A 6,144-nucleotide genomic window follows, 5' to 3' on the forward strand; every position below is an offset into this window, starting at 1 on the left:
TTGTTCAGGCGAGATCCTCTTTTGTAGATCGGTCCGAAACTCTTCTTGATTGCTTAACAAATCGCCAAGTCATCTCATCAATTGACACTATGGAAGGGTGCCATTTCTTTAGACTGTGTAACCGTCTAGTGTGCAAAAAGAAACACTGTAGTGGATTATCTTCCCTCCTTTAAATAAACGAGTTGCATTTACTTTAGGCCTCACTTATCTACAATTCACAGCTTAGACTGCTGCAAATGCAATCAGTGCGAATTGCTGTGTAATTTCCTGCTCATTTGTCCCAATGGATTCCTCCTTCTAATTAACTCAAGATTAATTAGAAGGAAGCGAAGACTGCAACTCTCGACAACGTTATAAGCCTAATTTGTCTCGATGTCATTCTCGGAAATTAATTAGGTTAATTTAACTTTGTACCGTAAAGGATAGGTGATCTTAAACCAAAGAGGCACAAGTTTGCGAGTTCTCCTTCTGTAGGGTCTGCTGAATCTGGATGCAAGAAGAGCCTGGTGTTAGTAACCCCACATTTATTTCTCAACTGTCCATTATATTTTGCGTTGAATTTGGTGTTTGCCTAAAATGAAGAAACGGTGGTGGCGATTATTTGGAGAAGCTTCGATGGCGTATTGCTCCCTCGCTCCAAAGAGTCGTGTTGGTTTCCTCCTCAGAAGCGATGCCTGTGGTGCACCGCAAGATCACCAACATGTACTACTAACCCCTAATTCTCTCTCTACCTTCACAAATCTACCCCTAGACTGGCTCATTTAATTACGACTTAATTGGTAACCTTCCTGGCATTCATTGACCCCCAGTTGTGATATTATCGATACATAACAGGTGGGACCAGATTGGAAGGAGGTAAAACTCTCTCAGCGGACTTTGAGTGAAGAGGTGATGTCCCTATAAATCACAAACTGATGGCTGAGTGACAGTCTAAACACAACGGAACAGAGGGGTGGATTGATATCATGAGGAAATTCCTAGCAGCAGAAGCTGTTTATGCAACTGAACAAGGGGCACTTCTCAATAAGTCAGTGATCGAGGTGGTATAGGATGCAGCCGTGCTAAATGACTAATCTGAGGCGAAAAATGAATGAAATCAGGGCATATGCTTGCATTGTCTTCTCTTCTGCTTTGCAAATTTCTTGATTCCCCCCTCCACACCCTTTTAAACATCACGGTGATAAAAATGATTACAAAGAGTACCTGTGACGAGGTGGAAAATCGTGATGGGGATTAGGTGCCAGTGGAATTGTATTTGAATGTCTTTCATCATCGGAGGAGACCCACTAGTCTCCACTTCCTTCTCTAAATCTGTAAAAGCACCATTCATACAACTGTATAGCTGACAGCACCGTAATAGGTAAGTGGAGAAATATCCCACCGTAATCAGACGTGTATAATTTGCAAATTTCTCAGAAATAGTGCATCGGAGACTTTAATGGATTTCCGCTTCATAACGCCAATGGTAAGAAACAGTTTCTCTGTAGGGTGCGACTATCCTCAAACCGTCTACACATCTACGTACAATTCAAACAGAGAAACAGTGCAAACAACCTGTTAAAGGGCATTATGTCGGTCAGCAAATGGAAGCACGGGATTTAAAAAGAAATAACGAATGAATTATCACTTTGGTCAACACTTATCCATCAGATACCATTAAATTCCAATTGTTTAGCTGCTCTTTTAAGTAAGCAACACTAGTAAAACAGGAATTTCAAAACTATAGTTTGCTTCCCCCTATATCATTCAAAGAGGCTCCGCGTTGGTTGCCTGGTTTTAAGTAGGAAAGAAGGAAACATCCAACGTTACCTGACACCAAGAGTAGTTGTGGATCAACACCAAGTCGTATATCGGAGTCGACGGACATCTTCTGCATCGATGTCTACGTTATTGTTAGGGTGTGAGTTTAAATTTTTGCCATTAAGACATTCAATCCGGTTGAGTGACCATCCATGAAGTCCCCAAATTCAACTTAATAGGACTAATCCAGACACATTTCAAAAGTGACATTCGTGACTGGACGAAATAATCTGTTTGATCTGCTACAGAGACGTGCGATGCATCTGACGCCGCGTATCTTCATCTTCGTTTCTTTAGGAAATTCAACAGAGATCCAAAGGGCCAGCTTACTGCTACGATTTGAAGGCAAATCAGCAGATAAACGAAAGCGTTGACGCAAAGAAAAAGGAATGCACTTTTTAAATGCAGTTTGGCTGATTACCTTAACAGTCTTCGAATTCTTCCTCACTGCGCAGAGCAAGTTGTCCACCCCGTACCAATCTTTCTGATTCTAGGGCTACAAAAATGATGAAAGAGGAGAGGAGAAGGAAATATCCCACTAAGTCGAAATCATTTTGTTGCGGGCATCATCTGTGTGATTTGATACGCAGTTGTTTGTTGGAGCATCAACATTCGATTCATCCACTAGAAGGCAGGGTAGAGTTGGTGACCATTAATTACATCAAAGCACATCAGAGAAAATCCGTAATCAGACAGATTTGAGGACGATATTGCTCGTGTGCAAAAAAATTGAGGGCATAAGAGAGGGTTTTCCTTCTCACTTGAGTGGGTACTGTGCCCCTTGACGTTTGCTGCGAGTGGTGTTGAGACCACATTGATGCAGTTAATGCTTCCGTTACCACTCCTTGTCAGGTCACAAATCGCTCAATTTGGTGACTTTAGCCTCATATTTCCACAAGCTCTGCTCGATGGGTAATAACCGGGTCCAATTCCTCAAATCAGTCTCTTAGATCCGGGTGTCTGAAACCGGAGTGAAGTAAGGAAACCACATTTTACAAGCGAAAAGAAAATTTGTCATTTATTGGGCATTGAAATGGAGGAGACAGTAAATTTAGATTTTAAATCTAGAACCGCATCTCAAGCATTCGCCCGGATGACTCACTTCCCGTTCCGATTTGCCACTGCTCTGTTACCATGTTGACTTAAAGTCAGAAAAAGTTTTTTGCCCTAAAGCCTCTAATTGAAAAATTCCCTTTCATTTTCTGATAAAGTTTTCAGAAATTAAATCAAATGTTTACGCACGAAAGCTAATGCTCCCTAATGCACTCTTTGATGCTGGAGGAAGACCAGCTTTGTTGACCCGCCTCCAGGCGGCTTGATTAAAGCAAATGGGCTATTCTATTTTTTCCGCCCACTGTCACAGAAAGTTACCCCAAACTTTCGGCAAGTGCAAAATCCCCAACCGATTTCTGAGTGGTTCTGGGTTTGATGTCTCCGAGCCTCCTGCATAAGTGGTACCAGCCATTAAGTCAGAGGCAATCAGGTGCTCCCGATGTGGTGCACCCGCAAATCAGCTTTTGTAATTAGCTCTACAACGATGCAATCATTACCTGGTAGCCCAGAGTGATTTAATAAGCTTCAGCAATGAAAATGGGAGTTGAAAATTAATTCATTGCATTTCCTGCATTTGTATAAAATTTATGCTCCAATAACCATCTCAACAAACAAACGCAAAAATTAATGCTCAAGTGGGTGAAATTCCTATTCAGACTGGGTAAGGGGATTGTTGGGCGGGGCGAAATTGGCTACCGAGGCGACGACAGTTATGAACAAGCTCACGCAATGCCATTTATAAATTTAAGTTTGAAACATAAACTCGAATAGAATGATAATTCCACCAAATCAGGAGTTCAGCTAAATTGTTTTGGCCATCGGGTTGATGTTCGTCGATACTTTGTCCCACTTTCAGCTAATGATGTATTTATGGTGTGTAGTGCCCCAAACTTCCATAATGACCAAAACTTGCCAAGGGATGGGGCTACCAGCATAGCTCAGAGACCAGGCTGCTTGGAGAAAGTACAAAATCGGAGCCCTAAGTCCATGGCAAATAAAACAAGGGAATAGGCAAACGTCCAAAGAATTACAAGTGGGAGGATCAGAAAACAGCCCTGTTGTTAATTTAGAGAAAGGTAGAGCCCTACAAAGGCATTCTAAAGGGTCTTTTGACTTGTACCATTGCTGCGTTGTCAATTTAATGCGGTGAAGCCAAGTACCTGAGTGCTTTTCGGATTTTTTGCCATATGATGTCGCTCCGCTGCATTAAATTGGCTCACCTAATGAGACATGTGCGCCCAATGTTTGAAAGCATACGATTATAGGATTCCCTTTGTTGTAAGTTTAGAAGGCGTCTTGTTCTATCATGGGCTGCTACCTTGGCAGTCAAATTGCAGTCGAGTGTAAAGGATCTTGTACTATGATCTGGAAGAACACTTCACTGTCCTCTTGTAAAATGCGAAGATTCATGGCAAAGCGGTACAATCTACCTAAATTTGACATTTTTTTGTTCACCACATTGACTAGCTGACCAAGTATATGGATAAGTGGCCTTCAAATGACTCAGCATCTCCAAATATTTTAAGACTGGCAATGAGGGAGTGGTTTAGCCTACTTAAATAAGTAATACAAGTGTGATGGCACTTCATCAATTCAAAATAGGGAAGTGGGCCAGGCTCCAACCGACGAATTAATCCTTAGGGATTGGGTAAAGACGTGGGGAGGGCACAATTTCAATGGTATTGCCATCTATTATGGGTGTTTCCTCACTCAACATGGGTTGGCCTTATTGAAAATTACGGGATTGGTGTAGGTGCCAGAAGCAGACATGAAGTAAAAACCCCTCTTCTGTCAGTCTGCGTAAATACATCTACTTGTATTAAGCACGCTTCTTCTGTCATATTTAGATGCAGCATTAAAAAGCAAAACTGAAAATTTTGTTTGCTTAGAAGGCATCCCTTTTTGGACCAAAAAGATGCAAAGGAAGTTATGCTGAATATTTTAGATATTACTAGGCACCAGCAGCGCTACTAAGAAGTAAAGTGTAGACATTTGTCCTGATCTGACTAAGACGATACCTTCACGAAGCAGAATTCCATCTTAACGAATTCTGCCATCTGTCGATGTTTATCCTACTCGCAGAAGTGCATTCATTAACTAGAATAAGAGAGCGTCAGAGTGGCAGGAGCCTCATGATTCGTGCCCTCCACACTTCCAGTCATCCTTCGACTGAAGAATCCTCTGCCTTACCCTCGGACTTACATAGTGCTGAATCACTGAAAATCTTTTCCATTAAATTAAGTCGGCTTGCCGTCACATCACTAGAGGAACCCACTTGGACTGTAGAGATGCACAGCAGAGAAACTGAAATTCGGTGTCGAATCTCCGACATCTGCAGGATAAATTGAATCTTTGACCGTTGCACTATCACTCACACTTCAATAAAGAAGGATAATTTTTAACCACTTTGCCCTCCAACGTCCACAGCGGTGCCTCTATCGCTGATGAAAGTTAAAAAAAGTACGCAAAGTCAATTGATGTGGGGCACTCAGTGACCTCTAATCGGACATTTTTCACCACTACTAGGACCTCATTAATCTTCCTCGAAGATTATAAAGCCATTTCCAACAATTCTTTCCTAAATGAAATACATATTTTTTAAGGATGTGCTTATTTGTCAGTTTTTCTTCAAATTGTGGAACAATGATTTTGAATCTCGGATCACTTCATTAATTCTTGAGGACGCTTTTCTTGGAGCATTGACTACAAGCAAGTGGAACAAGTGGAACAAGGGGATCGCCAGGGATGACTCTTAAAAGAAGACTACTTGGGCCTCCACTATCGCACATTTGCTGAACCGTTTAACCTCTAAACCGTTCCATTAGGCACTTATCTGTACGTCGACAATACGTATTCTGGCCTTCTTTCGTCAAAAGGAAGTCTTGGCAGGCTAAATCAGTGGTGGCAAAAATCGGATATCATTTTAAAGCACAGCTATTCTATGTTTTACTGCTAGGAGATGGAGGAAAACTACATATGGTGCGAACAGCAGAATTTGAGATGACATCTTAGAGAAGGAGTGAAAATGGTGTCCACCATTGGCAAATGCCCCTGTCCTGTGTACTGCAGGAATGCTATTAACAGGAAAATCTAGCCGCACCAGCTGTGAACCATACGGAAGTGTTCGTTAAGGAGCTGTTTACTATACTTAAATGAAAATATCTGTTTAGCGAGCAGATGACACCTCGTCCACGTCTCTACTGTTTGAGTAGAGCCCAAATAGAGATATGATTGGACAGCACTGAATTGAAAACATCGTGACAATTATAAGCAGACACATGACGTTATTCC

Source organism: Echinococcus granulosus (assembly GCF_000524195.1).
Source record: "Echinococcus granulosus chromosome Unknown EG_S00160, whole genome shotgun sequence".
Taxonomy (NCBI): Eukaryota; Metazoa; Platyhelminthes; class Cestoda; order Cyclophyllidea; family Taeniidae; genus Echinococcus; species Echinococcus granulosus.